We start from the raw sequence: 22443 nt of genomic DNA, 5'->3' as shown, positions 1-22443 counted from the left end.
GTAAAATTGGATACAGAAGGTTGGATTTCTCCATCCCAGGTTCCCTCTTCAAACCACAAACTGTTCATGTGCAGCTGATAAGTACAGTATCTCTGAAACTCCCTTTATAACCCAGTGCATACATTGAAACAATCACTGGAGTGCATTTTTTCCCAGGGAAATGTGCAAAGAACCCAATTTCTGAAGACAGAAATGTATTCTATCACAGGGTTTTGAATAACAAGTTATTGAGTTCCTGTTCTATCATGATGGGAAAGTCTCACTTGGGACTTTTTGGTTCATTTGACAAGAAGTTGTTATGACTGTAAAGGCAAAGGTATACATATATCTACATTACAAAGAATGTCCTTGTTACCAAGAAAGACTTTGTCGAAATTCCTAAGCCGAGACAAAGGAAAGCATAATGTGTTTTCATCTTTATGTATTAAATGCTTGCATGTTCAGATGTGAGAACATTGCTGTATGTGTCTCACTGCATGCTGCTGGATTTGGTTTCCATCCTGTCAGCAACAACCTGTGTGGTTGATGCCCTCACAGTACTGCATCACTACACCTACAGCAACGCATTCTGGCATCCTGCTTTCTTCTCATTTAAATCTACTTTAACAACTTGAGAGCCTTGTCACTTAGACAGCCATGGTCATGATTTTTGAAGAAGGTTCACTGCAGGCAAATCCCAAAGGGATATATGAGTGTCTCTTTGTCTGGTCACATTAAAAGAAAGTTCTAAAAAGGGTTAATCAACACTTGAAAATAAAAAGGAAGTACATTCCACAACAAAAGCTTCTGTTTATGCTCCTTTGGGCTGTTCATTGTAGAAATCTAGTTCACAGAACTTGGAGTGAAAAGCTTAAAACCAGCTATTCCTAGAAAAAGCTGCCTCAGAAAAAGAGAACACACAATTAATCTCTTGGTATATCCTTTATCCTTTGTAAATGATAGCATTCCACAGATGGGTAACATATCACACTGTTCCTTCTCTGAAAAGACATCTTACTAAAATTTATATTTCAGCATATCCTTTAATTTCTATAATAACACAAAATTAAGTAATTAAGATGTTAAAAAATAAAAGCAGTACTTCATTCTCTTGATAAGCCCCTACCTTTCCCAGTAAGGGGAGAGTTACTACCACCCTTCTATAATTGATGAGTGCCCAGTTTTTAAAACTGAGATACAGGGGCTGGCATGCCAGTATTTTGAAAGCAGGCAAAACCCATCTTCAGTCAATAAAATTTTCTCACAGTGAGAAACTTCAGGGAAACATTGTCCTGGCAAAAAATGTGATTGACCTTGCCTCAATCAGAAGCTATATACACTCCTATAAAATCCACTATCATCGTGGTTATATAACTGAACAAACAGTTAAAGTACTTTTTCTGCTGCCAGTGAGAGAGGGAAGAAACGCCTATTTAAAACATTTGCCAACAAGAGATGGGGTAAGTTGGAAGTTCTGCACTCCAATGGATGAAGGGTAAAAGGTATGTAATATTGGTAAAAGATAAGCACAAATAGTACTGGGCATAGACATCCACAGAAACAGGCAAACTGTTCTATGCATAGTAATGTCAGGTTTCTTAAACACCACTCTCAATTTTCCAGTTTCTTTTCACTTCCCTTCCAATACGATACCAAACAACACACTTAATGACAGCTTACCTCTAAAGATAAAGAAATAGTTGCCTGATTGTTGCCAATGTCTCACAGACTTTCTTTCACCTTGCAATAGACTCCTATGGAAAAGGGAAAGCAAATTACTGAAGCAGAATCGACCAGAAGTGTGCTTTTTCTTGCTAACACAAAATTACAATCAAACTACATATTTTTTTTAAGTATTTCAGTGTTAGAAGAGTTCTTCTCTGCAAGGAGAACAAAGCAGTCCAACAAGAGCTGCAGGATGAAAGCAGCTGCTTTGGTTTATGCTCAGGTTCAGGAAAAGAGGAAAAGGATTCAGTGGACAACAGCAGAAAGATGAAGCAGTTGGCTCCTACTTGCTAGTTCATCCAAGAGCAGTGAGCATTTACTGCAGGGAAGGGCAAACACTGGCACGGGATGCTCAGAGGGGTCGTGGGGTCTCCATCCTGCCAGGATCCCAGACTCAGCTGGAGCCAGCCCTGAGAAACCTCCCCACCCAGGCCTGCTTGGAGCTGATCTAGGAGACGAATGAGGAAACCACTGGAGGTCCCTCCAAACCCAAATAATTCCTTGTATACAATCAGAGAATTGTACAATACAATTTTTAATAAGAAGAATATTTTTTTTTTCTAGTCATACAACCTCTGCATTTAGGTACACTGTACTCCTGCCAGAGCAAGTAGCCTGAAGAATATGGCAGCTTTCATGATCCATGGAAGATTAATAATTGACTGGCACATAGCAGAAATAAGAAATTTTGGAAATTTCTGATACTAACACCCAGAGAGGTAAGATCCAGGACACCTGAGGTATGCTACTTCTTTTATTTTATTTTCTTTTTTTTTTTTCTTGGTGATATAACAATTATTTCTCATGTAATTTTTAAATATTAGTAAATAAATAATTTTTGTTCTGTCACATTCTCCAGGAAGTTTCCAAGCTGGTATAAAAGCAGATTGATTGCTTTGTCTAATTATAAATTTCAGGGTGTCATTAAATACAACTCCAGAGAATGTCTCCATATTTTAGGTACCCCTGTGCAAAATTCGTTTTTTCTTATCTCCTTTATGAATCTCTATGTAGCAAGTAATCCTGCTGCAAATCTTAATTCACAAGTAGATTTTCTGTCAATATATTTCCACTGTTAATCTAGACTACAAAGGCAGACAAAAGAAACATGCATCTAGGAGACAATACCTTAAATTTAGCACTAACATGACAAATTTTTCTTTCCACAAAATTAAACCTGTCAGTCCACATCTGTTCATGAAGAAGGAGAAAACTTAGTATTCCAGCAACTTCTATTCCAGCAACCTTTCAAAACAAAAGTCTAAGCTTGCTATACTCATCTCCAGTACAGGAATCGTTAACATAAACTATCTCTTGATTCATGAGCATCACAGCAGGCAAGACATTACTTTCTCCCACTCTGCACTTGCAGTTGATTTTTCCATGTTTATGCTGTTTGGATAGACAAGTAGTAGGGCACATTGAGCTGCAAACCCCTTCAGAAGCACACCTGACACTGCTTTAGAATAAACACTGGCTGCAAGTACCACTGTGGGATATTTTGTGCACAGAAATCCATAAGACCATACTGCTGTTAAGACATTAATATAAGTTTAGCCCATTTGAGGGATTTTTGAACGCGGGTGCCCAAGCCATTTGTCCTAGATCCATGGTACTGGTACAGCTAATCAATAGTGTTTGTAACTTAGCAAGACTGAAAAGGCAAACCTGTGGTCCAGAACAACAAACATGGCTTGCTTATGAACACTCAGTTATGAAGGATGAAAAAAATTTTTTTTTTTGCTAATGATGCATTAACAAAGTATTCTGTTTGTTAAATACCACGCAGCCCACTTAACATTAACTAGTGCAATCCTGATCTGAATTGACATCATTTATATACGTACCATATTTCACAAAGGCCTAACTAAAATTTTAGAGCATTTTCTTGACCCAAATGGCATGTTCTACTTTTGGCAATTATGTATATTAAAAAGAAGGAAGCAAATTAAGACAAACTAGTAGGGAGAGAAGTAATCTTAGAATGTTCAGGTAGTTTCTGTGCTGTAGAAACCACATATACAAATGCCAGATTTTCTTTAATTATTTTTCTCCTAACTATATAGTTAAACCATCCAAGAGACCCCATGGTGGTAGCTGTCCTAAGGAATCAATTTCAACTCTTGACACAAAATACAACATGCTAGGACATTTAGCAAAAATTCAATTATATTATAAAACATTTTAGCTAACAAAGATATTAACTTTTCCCATTTTGTTCCCATTTTACAGCTTTATCATTATTTTAAGGAATCAAAAAGATTGTCCTTATTTTACTGTTTTCCAAAATCTAAAGACAGTAACCTAATGAGCAAAAACATTTGCTTGCAACCCAAGTGATTCTCACATCCCAAGAACCCTTCAGATAAAGCAGTTCTGTCAGGAGCCTGAAATGACTTTTTTTAGTGGTTATCATATTTTCTGATTTGCAACTTATCACTGTTTATTTTTGCTCTACCAGAAAACACCCAAACCTTGGGCCTTATCTGTTGGTCCTACTGTATAATTTACTGCCAGAAAGATAAAACCATGTAGTTGATCTACTCCCATCTCCAGCTCAGAGCTACAGTTCCTTATCACAGAGCTTTATACAGCTTAAAGACTCAATGTATACAAGAGCAGTAGCCCAAACCAATTACTGTGATATCAACTACTAGATTTTTCTACCTAAGAATTCCAAAATCCACTCCTTAACTTGGATACCAGTTACTCTATCTTCCAGCTAAGCAACAAAAGCAAGGATATTTCTTAGTTCTTCTGATCTATGTTTCCAGTGGCTGATTGCTGGGAGGCCATGTGAGAGCACGTGCAGCTTGGGGTTTCGGTGGGTTTTTTCTGCTTGGGTGTTTTGGTTTTTGCTGCGCTTTTTGTTGGGGGAGAAGTGGGTATGGGATTTTTTCAGTTTCTCTTTTTGAGTGTTTTGTTTCTAATCAAAATCTTTTCTTTATAGATGAAAATAATTGTTTAAGCATGGCAATTTTTTTTCCGTCCCATATCAACATCTTTTAATCTCTTATGCTACTATTTGTAATTCATGATCTAATTTTTCCTATAAATGCCTATTTTTCATCTCTGAGGCATGTCAGTGAGTATTTCTTTTCCCCCAGTATAACTGTTCTCACAATGCATCAAAAAGTAGAAATCTAAAAGTAATCTAACATACTTAATGGAAATTGGTTTAAGCTTAGTGTGTTGTTTTAGAAGGTTAATACAGACTGCGATCAAACACAAAAGTTATTTGTATTTCCACTGAGGAAAATAAAGCATCAATAAGAAGTAAATGAAAGACAAACTTCTGATTGCAAGGACTGAGGTGTTAAATATAAAGCTACATGAACTACATTCAAAACAACTAATTAGCAAACAACTAATTCCGATTCAATTTATGGAATTATGCTATATACATCACAGTATTATTCAGCAAAGGGCATTCTAATGGAGCAGAGAGCTCCATTTTAGTATTAAATTTGTATTCAAATGAGCAAAATAAAAAGCATGTAACCAAAATTTTTTAAAAATTGTCATTGCAAATAAATTCTCCTGAAGGAATTCTCGACATCATAGGGATAACACTGAATACACACACAAAGAGCAGATTTATTTTCCACAAGCATCAGAGCACTTGACTAGGGCTGGGACCATTCCTTTTTCATAAATGGAAAAAACAGGGTGAAAGTTTATTTTCATAAACTCAGCAGCAGGCATGAAAAGAATCAAAATCCATAATTACAATACTTCTATGGTATTTTGAAGAGAAAAATGTAATATCTTTAAATGCTAATTAATTGTTTGATTTTTAATATTAATTAAGATTTCAGGTGAAACATGCTTAAATACTTGCTTTACCCAAACATGCTTAAAACACGCTTTACTCAAATAACTACTAAACACTGAACAAGCTGATATTTAACATTCCTTTCTATGCACCTCAAAACCAAGAATGTGCTAGATGCGAGAAATACAATACCTTGAAATTGTGTAATCTGCTTTTCAAAATATGGAAGACTTAAATAGAATTTGTTTTATATAAATCTAACATTACCCATCTTTACCTGAAAGATCTAACATCTGTTACTAGTTCAATGAAAGCGCTGAATAAAGAAGCTGCCCAGTACATCTTGGGGTATGTTTCTATCATGATGAAAATTGCAATCTCAAATTGCAAATAATGTTTATTTACATCATCAATATTCTACTATAGATTTTTTTCTTATTTGCAATTTTTTCTTTTAAAGCATCTTAGAATATTTTTGAACAGCTGGTTCATTCTCTTTGATATCTATATATTTGGAATTTCATACCCAGAGTTTTTCTAGAGTATCCCAAATTAATTGACACATTTTATTTTTAAGTCACCCACTTACCAAAGAAACATGACTACCTCACATTAACTAGCTACATAGTAGCAACATGTTATGCTAGAGACCAATTATTCAAATTATCTAAGAGCTTACAGCTCAGATTCTTAACTCCTGATGAAACCTCCAGTTTTCCTGCAGCAGTACATACTGAAAACATTGTTTTTATAGGATAAGCCATCCAGAATAGTTTTGTGTGCATTTGCCACAGGCAAGTCATATTTTCTTCAGGACAATTTGATCTTGCACTGTAAATTGTACACACAGCGCGTGTTTCACTCACAGATCAATTTGGTAAACGGAAGCAGGAATTTCGTGAAAGGAAAGGATTTTGTGAAAGAGAAGGATCTTCCACATCATAATTTTTTCACTTGGTCAGAGAAGACAACTGGACACTTACAGCATGCCACGTTTCTCACTGCTCTCCTCCTTTTGAAAGCACAGAGCTGTCAGACCATGGGGAAGAGCAATAATGGATTTGTAACCACGCAGTACTTTGTCTTTGGGAGAGCACTCAGAAAACATTAACTACACAGCAATGGCTAAGAGGTCTTTGTTGTCTCAGTAAAAATGAAAGTATTTTTGTTATCTGTGACTTCAGTCAAACTCTGACCTTATGATCAGAAAGCCAGAGCCATGTGCATGACTCTAGCTTTGGTCGGATCCATGATATGGCCCCTATAGTGGATTACTGCAAGGATGGAAAACACCTTCTGGTCAAAAACTCAAGTGCTTGTGGGCTGTGCTGTTTATTCTGCCATACTGTCAATTTAAACCTTATTAACTTCAATTAACAGCTGAAAATACACATAGACATACACACATACATTAATATGAACATACTGTGTGGCTCGAGCAACTACTTGGCTCAAGTAACCATTTAAACAACGTCACTCAATTAAATCATTGTGGCGTGCGCTTTGGTTTCATTTTTGAACCTTTTAGTATTCATTTTCATTAAATAAATGAAAGTAGATTTTTACAGAATACATAAAGGATAACCAAAAAAAAGTGCACACAGCAGTCTGCTTTATTCCACACAATTGGCTAATCTTTGGTACAAAAGCACCGTTCAGATGTTAATCAATTCAGATACACAGCTTTACAATAAGAACAAAAACTAAAATAGAAAGAGTTGTGAACAGAAGTGTTTAAGAATTGGAAACTGATAAAAAGCCCTTATAGCCAGATATTCCACAATCTGCACTGCAAACCTGCCTTAGTTACCTATAACCACATGTGATTATTAGCATTGTGAAATTCTGTATATAGAAAACAGAGAAGAAACGTCTTAATGTACAGCAGTGCTAAATACAACAAAATTAAGCATTGACAGAAAATCATGAGATGGTGTAAGAGGGGTATTTATAGCATAAAAATATTATGAATAATGGTATTATTTGTATAAAGTTAGGAATTCTACAGATAATAAAATAAGTCAGTTTGTTCTAAAACAACTTTGAAGGAAAATAATAAAGGCACCTCTTTGACACCCAGACCAGCACACATAGAAACAATTTCACCCAGTCACCCTAAAAAATAAACAAAAACAAAGCAACACATCCAGACACTAAACAACCTGTCACAAAGAATTTTAGTCTCTTCCAAAAGCTCTTTAAAAATCTTGCCTAGCAAAGGTGAACAGTAAAAAGGTGAAATGGGCACTATGCCCATTCTCTATCCAAACCAACGACTGCATATTTTTTCACTCACTCGATACTTTTTCTGGCCACTTCTTGTGTCCTCCCACCTGCTCCTGCCCAGACCTTGTTTAATAGCTGAGCTCTCTTGTCAGGCATGGCTGTGATTCTAAAGGACCAAAGGCTCAAACAGAGGATATCAAGTACTTTCCTCCTACTAGCTGTTCAAGTCTTTTCAACTGTGAGAAGTTGATATCCAACATGTACTTTCACTACAACTGAAAAAATATTTTACCTTAAAGTAAAATAAAACCCAGACTTGGGCAGCAGAGAGAAAAATCACGCTATTTTTTGCTATATGAGTCATCTATTTGATTCAATTTTTAATCTGAGATCAGTACTACTCAAAATCAGCCCATGCAAAACAAGACACAGAAAATAACTTAATTGTTTCAAAAGAACACTTAATGTAGCTACCTAATTTTGAATTTTAAAAGTCCACTTCCTGAAGGCACTTTCCACTTTCCTTTCCACTCTCTTGCAATAGTGTATCACTGTTTCATTGATATTTAAAATATGCAGTCTATTGTCAGCATGATGATTTTTTTTCAAGGCAGAATGCGTGAAATATCCATTTCTTGTATTTCATCCTTCAGAAACCAGACTCACCTCAAGTTTCTACTTGAGAGCCATGACTCTCAGCTTCACCCATTCCTAGGTACTTGCTACACATTGTCAACACCAGCCAAGAAAAACAGTAACAACCCAACCTCCTTGAGTTTGGCTTCTTTTAGGATTTCTCTATTAGGAAGTTCCATACACTTTCTTCATCTCAAAATACTTATTCTCAGGATAATACAAGCTCAATTTTCTTCCATATTGTTGAGTCTGCTCTTGATACAGATTGGCACTTTTTCAGTTCCCAAGTATCCCTAGGAGCTTCCTGTCTTACCCAAAACACGACAAAAATCTCCTCCATAAGCAGGCTTAAGAAAATGTCAAAACTGACAGTATGACTCAAGGATTTAAAAAAAAAAAAGGGTGGGGGGAGGAAGTTTTCATGCCTTATTAATACATATTAAAAAAACCCTCTTGTAATTACTGAGTTTTGTGCAGCACAAAGGAAGAATTAAATATTGTTGCACAGTCTGCTAAGCAATTTTTATATCACCAAAACCGCAACATGCTACAATAAATTTTATTTGAAGACAATTTTTTTTGACAGATAAGAAGTTAATGCAGAACATTTTGAATGTTACTAATTTAAATCCAATAAATCACAAAAGCCTACCTTTTATCAAGAATTCATACTTTGGAAACAAAATTGGTTTTACAGATTGAAACACAACCACTTAAAATGTTTAAAGTGGCATCCTTCATTTGTGCACATTTCAGCCCTTTGAAATAGATCATTTTTGTACTGCAGTCCTAACTGGCTGTTGTCAGTTCTACATATAAGCTTCCTGCTAACAATGCATATATGTCCTTTCAAGTGGTTAAATTGAGGATCCTGCTTTACAGTACTCACACTTAAAGCTGTTTCATGATTCCCAATATTATTGCTAACATGTCAAAAAAAAAAAAACACACAAAAGAAAAAAGAAACAAACAACAAAAATACCAAACCCCGAAACCCCCCCTACAGAACAAATAAACCCCAGACTAATAGCATACATTAATAGCCCTTTCCCTTATTATTTATATTGCATTACTTATAAAAAACAAAAAAAACCCACCAAACATTATCTCTTAAACTTTACATGCCAGATAATCAAGCAATAATAAACAAAAGAAATTAGTTTCTGAGCTTTAAGATACCTCTGTCAAATCTCAAATATTTAGAGAGGTGGTCTGATTTCTGTTAGATGTGATTCTTTCAGCTAAACTCAAATCACAAAATACTTGGTAAAACACATTTATTTTTTGAGTCACAAGAGTCCTTCTCTTGAGGTTCTGACTGAAAACTTCTCCACTTCATGAAATCAGGCTAAAGGTAGCTAGGAATCTGCCAGATGAGCAACAAAAACATCCACTTCACCACAAATAACAATGATCCATTTATTATTAGCTTTTCCCTCCTTTTCACCTTTAGTCAAAATGGTTTATCATTTTCTCTCTGATCAATAAATTTTAAATGACCAAACTTTTGTCCAAGTACTTTCCCTCAGGCTAATCTTCACAAGTTCAACCTTTCCTTGAGCACTCTATAGCGGTTATTTTCAACTAACTGAACTCAGAAATTTTTACTTTTAACTACAATATACATTAGTGAAATACAATGAAGAAGTGCATCTCTTTAAAGTTCATTTTGAAACCAGGACTGTGATGTGTTTCAGCAGCAGCAAAATATGGTTGCACAACTAAATTTCCAAGTGTATTAAAACAACTTCCTTTTTTTTTTTTTGGTCAGTTATTCTCCAAGTTTTCTGAAATGGCACTGACCGTGTTCTCAGTACCCACCTTTTGCTAACACACTATCACATACTTTGTGGATTTTTAAGAGAAGGTTTGCAAACCAAGGTGCATCAGATAAGCTTCAACCAGTCTATTCAGGGAAGGAAAGAGTAGCAGAAATGATAGGAAGAGTAAAGTGTCACCGGATTATATAAAACACTGCAGGTCATAACTAATTCTCATGACAGATGGTGACATTGTGATTGGCAGGTGGCAGTGAAATAGGACCTCAGCATTTACAGAAGGTAATGGGAAACTTCACAGACCATTTGTGCTGAAGATGCTGGCCAAAGCTGGTGGAAAGCCATCACCATCATGCACTGGAAAACTTCCACCACAGTCCATGCCAATAGCTCTAGACAACTCTTTTCAGAAGCCACTGGCAAAGAGGAATTATTTGGACACACCAGGCTCCTGACTACCAAAACAACCAGCACTGAACTGTGGGCCAAGTGGTGTGCTTTGAAAGGAAAAGCATCCCTCCTGCCTTGGACACGAGAGTTGCATCACCATCAAATCTTCACCTACATGATTAATTCTACTCTTGCTCTTAAAAAGATCACTGCTTGCTCCTTGCTTGCTAACTGTAATGAAAATATTAAGATGGCAAACTATAATGAAAATATTAAGATGTTTATTTTGTCATTCAGACATTTTTGGTATTGACAGAACATTTTAGAGAAGAGGTAGCTCCTTCCTAAAGGGCTTTCAGCAACTTTAAAATCTAGCAAAGAACACAGAAATTTCTTTATTATTTACTTTTGAGAAAAGACTTTGAGATATCTTTGGTGTGATTAAACAAGAAAAAATCCAACTCTACAGAATATCATCAAGGACTCCAATATCATCTATGCTTTCCACTCTACGCCATGCTGAACCATAAATCAGTGAGCAGCATCATGTTCTGTTATAACAATTCCCCTAATAAATATTTCTCTTTCACAATATACACTGAATTTTTATTCCAATCCACAAGTTATTTTTATTTGTTATTTCCTTGTCACTATTATACAACCATTAAAGTATAGCTTTTAGTATTTATAATCTTCACACATCTGTATTTAGAAACATCCATCTCTTTTCATAACCTATCTTGAGATTTTAAGTTTTTTCTTCTTTGCCTAACCATTTACTGCAAGAGAGAAACAAGACTCAATCTGTCCCCAATTTCATGCAATTATCTTCCCTATATTAGACCTGATTAGTTGTTAAATCCAGTAATTTATATGCTCCCTTCTCTTTGAAAACATTCAGTATAACTTTACCAAAAAATGTAGATAAAAAACAGATAGAGTGTTTTTAAGGTATTCCTAATGAGTCCCTGCTCAATTTGTATGTGCTAGGCACAAACAAAATCTTGGAATTCTAAAGAAAACATAGCAAATGTTTCTGAATTTCATGGAAAAACCCTGTAAATTACAAAATGAAAAAGATAATTTAGGGTCAAAAGACAGCAACAGAAAATTGTGATTTGCGTGTACGTGATTGAAATATCTATAAAATGAAAAACTGCAAGTTAGATAACCTGTATCAACAGGAAAATCTAGAAACGGCAATAAAAGCAGTCACTATAATTTATTAAGTCACTGAAGGACTATACACAATTGCATGGTATACTAAGACAAAGAATAATCTCATATCAAGGTAATCATATCTTAAGATAGTGTATCATATCTTAATACAGTATTCCAGTCTAAATAAATATATAATGATGTGAATTACTTACATAAAGTAGAGGGAACAACTATTTGCTCATCAGGGGAATCAAGCAGTGATATATTGTGTAAGTACCAAAAAAATCACACATCTAAGTTCTGGAGTCAAACTGTTCAGATCACTCAAATTATGTGTTTCCATGTAAAAAACCCAAAAGGCAGCAGACAACAACACTGGAAAAATAATGCTGTTCTAATACATTCATTCACAGAAACTTGTAACAAAAAAGGTATTCTAAGACATGTCTCTTTTACCTGATAATTTTTATTTTCATAAAGGTCTGTACTTCATTTACTCACTATTCAAGTGCTAATCAGGGAGGGGAACTTGGCTGTTACCTCTAGCAGAAAAAAATCATTAATAATACTTGCTGTTTGCAAATTGCAGAGCGACTATTTTGAACAGACTGTCTAAGCAGGGCTCACTATGTTCGTAGCTGTTCCTTTCACTCCTAAGCTAGCCACGTCCTGTGACCCACTTTCAACAAGACTGAGAAGGACTCTAGTAAAAAACAATACCAAGTTGTAAAAGCTGACAACTGGAATTGTCAGAAAAGGCCAAACCAACCACACACACACAAAATCTACAGTTTTATATGCTTGAAAAAGATAACAATAAATTTGTTTAGATTTTGACATAAGTAGTTCTGAACTACACTTAGAAAATGAAACGCAAAGTGTTTTCATTTAGTTGCAATGCTTTCAGAGGGAAAAGCTGGTATAACAGAATTACATTGATGCAGTCCAGGTAAGTCTGTTCTATATGTTTAAGGAAGTATTTTTAATTTTAACAATGCACTGTCATGCCATGTATTTATAATGAAATTTTCACCCTGCTATTAGATCTATACTCACACCCGTTAAGCAGGAACACATTTTTACAAATACTGTTCTTTCACACAAAGATCAAAGATTTCTCCAACATCCCTCTGTGAATCAGAAATCCAAACCACCTCTGCAATATTCTTCAGTTTTCATTGCAAGAAGGTGCAACACTAAGTTAAATTCAGTAAAATCCAGGGCCACGCACCAGTGACCTGCTGAGGTTTCGGTTCAACTTGGCTGTACATTGCAAGTGGGTTTGACTGAGCAGGCCTTATGTAAATGGATGGATTAAATAAAAGGCAGCCCTCATGTATTAATCCAAGGCCTGGGGTGTTTTCAGAGTAGGCTGGAGACAATCCCAGACACCTGGCTTTTGAAAGACCACCAAGGGAATATGCAAGGGGAGAAGGGGAGCGAAGGTCAGTAAAAGCAGCCTGAAATAAAATTTAACTAAATTCAAGCCTGTTTTAAAACATCTGGATCAGCAGCCTTGGAAGTTTCTTTATAGTTATCAGATGCTGAAATATGCTTTTCTATCTTAAGGATACAAAATGCTTTCCAAAGCAATTCATATTACATGCTTCAGGATTCAGCAAGAGGCACTACCTGGAAACATGATGTTTTTAACTATAGGTTCAGAATGCATTTTGCCTTGGCAGCTTCAATGTTTACAGTCTCTCTGGAAAAGTGTCAAAAGCCACTGTGCCATTCAAATTGGGAAGATGCAAATCTGAAGAGCACAAACTTGGCTATCAGATGGAAAAGCTACTGCTCTATAATCATGAACAACCAGGGGTTTAAGCTAGGCTGGGTAAATGAGAAAACATCAATACAATCAGCTATCCAATACTCTGTTTCATTCAACTGTCTCTTCTCTCTTCCCAACTACAGCCTAAAGTAGGTTCTCCAGAAACTGCCCATAAAAAAAATCAAGAGAAAATCAGTTCAATCTTATTCTTTCTTCTCTTTTTGACTATTTGCCTTCTTTGTAATGTGTTTTTAGGTGCTTTTCCTGGAACTCAAGTAAATAGGAGCAGACAGAACAATTGCCTTTTCTTCTTTACATTATTTTCTTTGCCTCAAATTTATTATATTGCATACTTATCTATACATTTCTCCATGTTACTTCCACAGAATTCATTTTCAGTTACTTACCCTTTTTTGATAAAATCCTGACTCCTCCTTTCTCCATATCCTTTTGCTGCTGTCCTCTCACTTATTTTGCCACACATTCTCCATCTGATGCAGACACTTGCTCGCCTGCCTGGTTCTGCCCCCTGGCAGCTCTGGGAAGTGGCCAGTGGCCATCCCTGATGACCAACAAGCCATGCACCACCCTGGCAGCCCCACACGCACCCCAGCATCTGCTGCCTCCCACATTGCTGACCCAAAGCCAACAACTCCAAAACCAAATAAAGGAGATGTGAGAAGCTACTGTGAGGAGAGCAATAAAAGGAAGCTTTTGGAAGCCTATCAGAAGGATCTGGTGCTCTGCCATCCATCAGCTGCCAGCCTGCCATGGGAAAAGGCTGCCACCTGGTGCCCACTCCACCCTCCTCTAGCGAGGTACTTCTCTGCTCCTCTGCCTTTTCTGGCCATTGCTCTCCAGAAGGTCACCTACTTTTCTACTAGGAGTCCTCAAAGCTTAACATATTCCTATAATCTCTTAATCTCACACAAGTTTTAACAGACCTTGAAACATTTTCCAAATTATTAGACGCTGAAAAGAAGAAAAGAAATGCAAGTAATGTCCCAAACCCAATCCATACACCTAAACAAGTCACCAAGTAGGAAATGTCCACTTTCCTTCTCCAACAGGGGCCCCATATAAATCAACCTGATACTTCTTGCTCAATAACTATATAGCAAGCCCGAATCCTCAAAGGATAGGACAAGAGGAAATAAAATCACTAGAGCTTTGCTGTAGAAAACCTGTTAAAAAAATTAAGGATTTTCCCCTTACTTTGCTCTTGATTACTTTGCTCTTGATCTCTACTACACTACACCCAGCTAAACAGTCTTTTTATTTCCCATGGTGCTGCTCACAGCTACCCCAACACAAATGAAAGCAAAGGCAGCTATTTTCTGATTCTTTGAGGCAGATATTGAATACTTTCTTTTCTGTACAGAATACTTAAACTAAGTAAAATATAAGGATCATACTGAGTTTAAAGTAGAGTTTGTAGAGTTGGTGGGGTTGTTTTGTTGTTGGGGTTTTTTTGTGGTTCTTTGATTTTTTGCTTGTTTTTGTTTTTTGTGGGGTGTGTGTTAATTTGCAGTGAATAAAAACCTTAAAGGGTGTGCCCTAACTGGCTAGAAGACCCTCTGACACTGTCTCCGAGTTGGAGAAGAGATACTTCCCCTCATATTTGCCCTTTTCTTATTTAAAGCACGCAGCTGAAATTCAGCTTCATGAGATGTGAATGCTTTCTATTATTCTAGATATTCACATCTCTGCTTTCCTTGTCAGTTCAGTGGCTGCAGCCTAGAAAATGAGCACAGGCTCCAACAGCTGGCAACTTTCATCTTCTGAAACTGTTTAGTACTAAATACAATATTCATATGTCTGGGTGAAACGTAGTTAAAGGAACAAAAATAAAACCCTCCCTATTACCTATTGCAAAATGGAATTCATACTTCATTTGTCACATTGAATTGAATCACTTTTTATTTCAGGACTCCTTTCAATTTTAAGACAAAACATTTCCAAGTATTTATTTGCACTTGGACTAGTTTTTGATGTAGAGCAGCTGGATATTTTGTGCCATTTCTATATCCATCTTCTAACTACAGCATCTTGAGTGATAATGGGAATATATTTGACTTGGTTTTATTATTACATTTGGGTTGCAAATGAACTTCAAGACATTGATGCCTAAAGAGTGCTGTTTTAAAATAAAGTTTTAAGTAGACTGGAAACAAAAAATAAACACATAGATACCACTTTATTATCAGGAAAATTATTTTTCCTTTTTGTTTTGATAATTAAAATATTTTCAGACTAGTTTCATTTGGGAAGGAAAAAAAAAAAAAGACAACCACCAAAAAAAGTTATAATTTCCATACTGTTTGCCTAGAGATTAACTTATTGTTATTAGAGCTTACAACAGCCTTTTACTGAGGCCCCAGTATAATGCTATTTAACAAGCTGGCACATGCAAATAAAATAATTTCAAGATGCTACACAACTGTGCTCTGTTGTAAGCTTTTAATTCTGCATTATGCACATATTCACACTTACACATACAGTACTGAGATCCATAATTACATGATACCTGCATACATAAGCATTTATACACACACAATTATGCATGTAATAATACTACAACAAATACATACTTGTTCTTAAAAGATACTTTTAAAATATGTGAGATCATTTTGGTATGATTGCTCCAGAAAACAAAACCAGAACAACTGAAACAGAATTAAGAACTATACCCTAATCATTGTTGCAAAATAGAAACCCTAGAAGGGAAAGTGACAAGTTAAAGTTAGCAGGCATATCATATGAGTTAACAGAAATATCTACTTTTTTGAGTTTTATAGGGTAAGTAATTGGAAAAGCAGAGAAGTAACTGAAAATCCTATTCCTTAAAGATGAGGCAATTTCTTCCCAAGCTAAAGTACATATTCCTTCTTAAATGTAAATGTTTGAGTATCTCTCTTCTAGTTGTCAAGTAATTTATCCCTCCCAATCAGACCACAGAGTTTCAAAAAGACAAATATCATCAAGTAAAAGGCTGTTGACTGTTCAATTCCTTAAAAAGTGCCTTTCCCTATGCTTTGATTAGACATAATTTCCTGACCTATAGGCTGATGAAATGATGAGCAGCTCAGAGAGAGCCCTTTTATGGAGGAAACATATAAGAGCCTTAAAATTAATAATACAGGTGAAATTTAATTTAGAACAACATTACTAGCAAGCAAGATTGTAAACCACTGCTAGCAAAAAATAAGCTGCTTAGGGTGGATGGAAGTGAGAACAGAAGCTCTGCTCCCCGTCACTCCACCACAGCTAATAACATGCCAGACTCTGCATTTGTCTCTTGCTTTAATGCTGTTCCCATAAGGAAATCCATAGGAAGAGCTGTCGGAAGATTCCTTGGCAGGGCAACTTTGTCAGAAATGGCAGCCAGCCACATCCAAAAGATAGAAGATACAAGATATTGTTCAAAAAGTACTCATTAATCATTACAATACTCTCTAATAGGCAGTAATATTTGTGTGTAAATTATGAGATTTAACATGTGTATGTTTGTTAAAACTGAAGTATTACTATTTTCACACAAACAGTTCCCAGTTATATCTTACAAAAGTTAGACCTCTAAAATTCATTTAAAAATAAAAATTAAAAAGAGCTAAAAATCAAACCAGGAAATACTAAGTTCACCAAAAAAGAGATCACTGATTTTTTCCAAAAGATATAGAAGTTGCAAGTCCAATATAAAGCATTTTTATATATCTTCTTAATGCCATACATAACAAGCATCAGTGAAAACACTGCTTCAGTCACTTAAAGATTTACACACTCTACAATATGGTTGACTAATAAGATTCTATTATAGCTACTGATTGAATACTTCTAAGAGGGTTTCTTTTTTTTAACTTGGAATAAGATCAAAATGCTTGCAGATTTCAGATTGCTATTAGACAGAATAATTATATGCTAAACTAATTACAACTAAAGCAAAACCTGACTTACAACTAATTAAATTTTATTGCATGAAAATAAAGCATAGTCCTTATTTAACACAGGGCACAGCCATAAATGTTTACAAAGTCACCAGTCTGTGTATTTATTTCCAGTACAATGCCTAGATCACACTGACAAAGTTGGAATGTGCCATGATTTGGACACCAAATAGCTCGCTTAATAAAGTAATTCATATACAAGACAATAAAAATCAGATCAACATTCCTAAAATTGTTGCTTATATTGCTAAGAAGTAATTCTAAATGAGAAATTCTCCATTAACATCCTATTTCATTTTCATGTAGTTCTTCATTGCAGTTTTACAACATGGATCAGGTTTAAATTTCAGGAGTAGATAAGTAACTTACGAGCTTAAGTTCAATTATCAAGGCTTAGAGCTAGATCCTTTTAAAAAGCCTATTCAGACCTATAAAAATGCTGACAGGCAGCTTCCACTGAATATGAAGTTAGATATTTCAGTTTAAAATCCCATTATTTGACTAGCTACTACATGGCAACAGTATTTTTAACTTTAGCAGAACATTAGCATGCTTGCACAAGCCCAAGTAAATAATCAATGCTTCAGCAGAACAGAGCAAAGCAAGAGGATGCAGACATCAAGAAGGAAGGGTGAATATAATCTCAAAGAGCAGAGAAAGCAGAGTTTTAAAGAACCAGTGAAACCACCAGACACCAAAGTTAAAGCAGGAACAGACTATACCTTTCTTCTGGTTTTAGTGACCCTTTCCAGAATGCTGAAAACTGTTTTCTCTTGTTACTATTACCAAGCTATTTCTGCTGAGTCCATACCTCTGCTAATTTTTTCCTGCCCTTCTCCCTTTAGGAGCCAAGGGCACGACCACCATACTATTGGCTCAGGTGCTCGTTGGTCTTCTCACAAAATCCTATAATTTTGAACAAATGTTGCATAATTCAGAGATCTTAACGTACAGATTTCATTAAATAATAATAACAAAGCAGCAAATATCCTTCAAAAAGATAAAGATGATCTTAAAGGCTAAGACAAAACTAAAGACAAACTAAACTGTCATGTGTTACACGTGTAAAATGGCTGAAACTGTACGCTCCCTCAAATCATGCATATCTAAAATCAGCTTACCACCATAAATGTATTTTATTTATATAAATGTTCTAGTCCACAGCAAGTATAAAAGCATCTTGACTTCCCCCCATCATGTAAAAGGTCTCATCAGACTGCTCAAAGAGAAAACGGGAGGGTATGGGCTAGCACTTAAGCAACTTTATGAATAACCTAATTAGCCCTGGTTGGCAAAGATATCTCTGTCTTTCCTTCTCTCTCCACATAGCTCATTCTGCAGGGCACTGTTTCTCCTCTCCACCAAACCACCTGGACTCACACACTATGCAAATCCAATGCCTTTGGAATCTTCTTCTGGCTGTTTATTTGAAAGTGACTAACAGGTTCAAAATTATCACAGGGGGACTGATACACACCTGGCATGAATGTGTAAACTGTTTCTTTAGAAAACTAAGCAAGAACCTTGAAAAATTATTAAAAGAATTAAAAGCAAATAACAAAGCCCACAAATAAAGAAAAAAAGAGTAGATGTTTGAAAAGCAAAATGTAATACAGAATGAAAAAAAAAACCAAACAAAAGGAAGAATAAGGGAATAAACAACAGAAAAATATGAGAAGAAAAGCAATCACCTAAGTGCTTCAGTTACACCTATTCATTCTGCATGCATATGCTTCTCATGTTTTATCACATTTCACTGAAAAAAACATGCTGGTTTTATCTGAGCAGAAGAAAGGCATCTAACAATTGAATAAGCAGGGAAGTTAATAATGCAGATATTCTGAAACAATTTTATGCATCGATGCACTTGCATAACAGTCTTTAAAATATAACCATGATCCCCTCCCTATTGAAGATTTTCATCAACTTGGTACAACTTAACTTATTTGCAATAGCCAGAAACCACAAGGGGCTTGCTACCTTAACTTCAATTTCCTAAAAAATGTTTACTTTCTTCCAGATGGCAAGATTAAATTACATAAACACTGTCAGCAAGTTGAATCCTCAAATGTATTCATTTCCAACACAGAAGCTTCAAAACCATCTATAATTTTGTTACTGATGTTTGGAAACAGCTGTAGCTGACATGGCTGTGTGTTGTATGTGTCAGCGTTAAAGGATTAAATATTCTTAACCCCCGATGGAACAAACCTGCTCTATTAGCAAGGCACAGTGTAAGGTACATCTGAGACCACTGCTACAATAGGAGTGTCTTATTAGTTCACTGATAAACAAAAGAAGTCAAAGATAAGGTATTTGGTCTTTCTCTGGAGGAATGCTGGGGAGAAAGCTGGAATTTCACATATACTGGTATTTTTAAATATCAAATGGTTTGTTGGACATTGAAGCTTAGTTTCTAGCTACAAAAATATTTTTAGATAGCTTGATTTTTCTCAATTTCTTAAAATATTTTTTTAAAGAATGTCATATGATTCTACAATCCAAAAACATAAAAGAAACCTTTATGTTTCAGTTTTGTGTGGGTGCATGTAAGAGCAATTTATACAAATGATGTATAACCTTAGCAAATTCAAGTGTACTTGTGAACAACCTTCCTTGGGGAGGGTCCTTGATGTGACTGAATGCCCCACATACATGACTGAAATCAAACCTGTGCTGGTGTCTTCACCTAAGTCAGACAGGGCAAAGGCCAGCAATCAACTGCAAAGTTGTGTACTTGAGTTTTCTTGTTTTAGGGCTGAAGAATAGAGCAACAGCTTATGACCAAGCATTGTGATAAAGCCAGGAAGGAAAGTACACACACTCCACAAAATTTATCCTTACTGAGCACATATAAAAGTCTCAAAGTCCTGTTCTATACACATTCCTGAGCCTACTATTTCATGGCATTTTCACATTAAGGTGTGTAGGAGAGGATGTCTGTAAGTAATGTTGCAATTTCCTTGCCTACACTTGTTTATAAAAACCTCTTTTATAAAATGTACCAGATCCTAAATTGTCCACACCAACGGGAGGCTTCTCTCCAGCCTGAATGGAAGCAGAGGTAGGTGCCACTGCTGTGGGAAAAAATGGGAAGCAGAAAAAAAAGCTGCATACAAGCAACATGATTTCTGGTACCTTCCTGGAAATATTGTGAACCCTTGCAAAAGAATGAGATGATAAATTAGGACTGCCCCAGAGAGTTCAGACTTCAGCAGATCACATGGAGAGCTTGAAGTAATACCAGAGATATTTTCCTGTTGCAGACAACACAGAATTTTTTTCTCTTAAGGTACGTTTTAAATTCAACATGCTTTTTCATTAGACATTCATGTCTTCCCCTTTTCCCCTTATTTTCAACTCAGTTTTGGCTATTGCAAGAAAAGCTCTCCAGCTTGTCTGCTTCTACTCTCCACTAAATACTTCCAACACCTTTCAGAGAGCTGCATGATAGGGTGGAGTAAGAGACTCATCTTTTTCCCCGTTTGAACTTCACAGGCATTGCCAATCCACCTAATTCCAAACCTAAATGAGATTTAAGATTTCATTTCCTCACTTTAACACATGGAAGATCCAGGTTGTTCCTTTTGTCCCATCAATTTCGGGTATGCTTTGGCAGCAGAGACGCTGAAAGCCGTATTCTGGGGCATCGAAATGAACATCGGCAGGAACAGACTGTTCCATCAATTTTGCTACCACTTTCCCACAGATGCAAGCTGTTCAGTGCCCTGCCATTGGGAGAAAGTTGTCCTGTGGCAAAATGCTATATACTGTATGATAAAAAAAAACCCATCTTACTTGAAATTTTAGGGGTTTTTGCACATCTGACAAATCGCACCCCAACTGTAATGCACAGTAACAATTTGGAGGAAGAAAAAAGAATAACAAAATGGTGGAACAGGTATCTGTAAAATTATTCTTTTTTCTTGTAAATGCTTACATACATGCATGCTATATGAACAAGTAAAACATTTTTTTAGTGACATAATACTTTAAAAAGAATAGGCTGGTGAATTAAAAGACTAGCTTCGTTTCTTTTCAAATCCAATATACCCCTACATCTCATGTATTTCTGCAATCTAAGGTAAAAATTGATGTTTGCACAAAGTATTTTGAAACAGAAAAATGTAGACTCTGCAGAAGGCACAGGCAACCTGATTTACAAAGAAAACAACACATAACATGACCCTTGTATCAAAGTTAGAGCAGATGCACAATTGCAAGGTCACTCTCCCGTCACTGTTCAGACTAGGTCAGCTGTTGAAGATATATTACTGCAAGCACACTTGCTGTCGTGACACAGACCTCACAGGCACGAGCCTACCTTCACACCAGACAGCTCAACTAAAATGTCTGCAGTGCTTAGGAAGGTCACAGCATCCTACAGTGACACCCCAATACCCACATATCTGTGGAATATTAATTTCAATAGGCACAGAGTCTCACGGTCAGACTTCTGCTTTACTAGATCATCTAGCCAAACCTCGATGCCTCAGCTCAGGAGGAAGTCTTTTGGTTTCACTAAAATCATGGGGACTGAGCTGCATCATTTCGATTGACATGGATGTCAGCACATTCAATTATCTGGTCCTCAAATCTGGTGAAGTAAGTCTGTAAAGCCATCCAATATAATTGCTTGGCATCAGTACCAGAACAGTATGGCTTCTCCTGCCCACTGCATTTGTTAACCCCACACCGACCGAGCAAGCTTTAATCTGTCCTGAACACACAAACTCCTTGTGCAACAGCAGTAAGGAATTCCAGCTCTTGGGAGTTCATTGTGCAGAGCACAAAACCCCTCTAGGCAAAGTCTAAAAAAATAAATAATGACAACAGATAAATAGGGTCACTAGGTATCATGTGTTTTCATGGAATAAAATATTACATTAAATATTTCAGTAAAGCTAAACACTAAAAAACTCTCTAGTCAGACAGATGTTTTGTTCACTACTTCAAAATAAGAAAGGCACATGGAAATTGGAAAGCTGCTAAAAATGACCCTAAAAAGTGGAGAAAGTAGTAAGGATTAAAATCCAGCTGGCACTGAGTCAGAGT

At 36.1% G+C, this 22443-nt stretch overlaps 1 protein-coding gene across 34 annotated transcripts in view; it reads right to left on the bottom strand.

Moving 5' to 3' along the window:
* Window positions 1–22443, bottom strand: part of TENM3 (teneurin transmembrane protein 3) — a 1287129-nt gene that overhangs the window by 370085 nt on the left and 894601 nt on the right. For 28 of the 34 annotated variants that reach the window (XM_074541312.1, XM_074541314.1, XM_074541311.1 and 25 more), the window contains one exon: window positions 1660–1733. The exons of the other annotated variants lie outside the window; for them this stretch is intronic. The gene's annotated coding sequence lies outside the window, so the exon portion shown is untranslated. The remainder of the gene's footprint in view (window positions 1–1659; window positions 1734–22443) is intronic. 34 annotated transcript variants of the gene reach the window in all.

The sequence above is a fragment of the Zonotrichia albicollis genome, chromosome 5 (genome assembly GCF_047830755.1).
Source record: "Zonotrichia albicollis isolate bZonAlb1 chromosome 5, bZonAlb1.hap1, whole genome shotgun sequence".
Lineage (NCBI taxonomy): Eukaryota > Metazoa > Chordata > Aves > Passeriformes > Passerellidae > Zonotrichia > Zonotrichia albicollis.
Note: the sequence above shows the minus strand (reverse complement) of the source record. Positions and strands in the feature narration are given on the sequence as shown.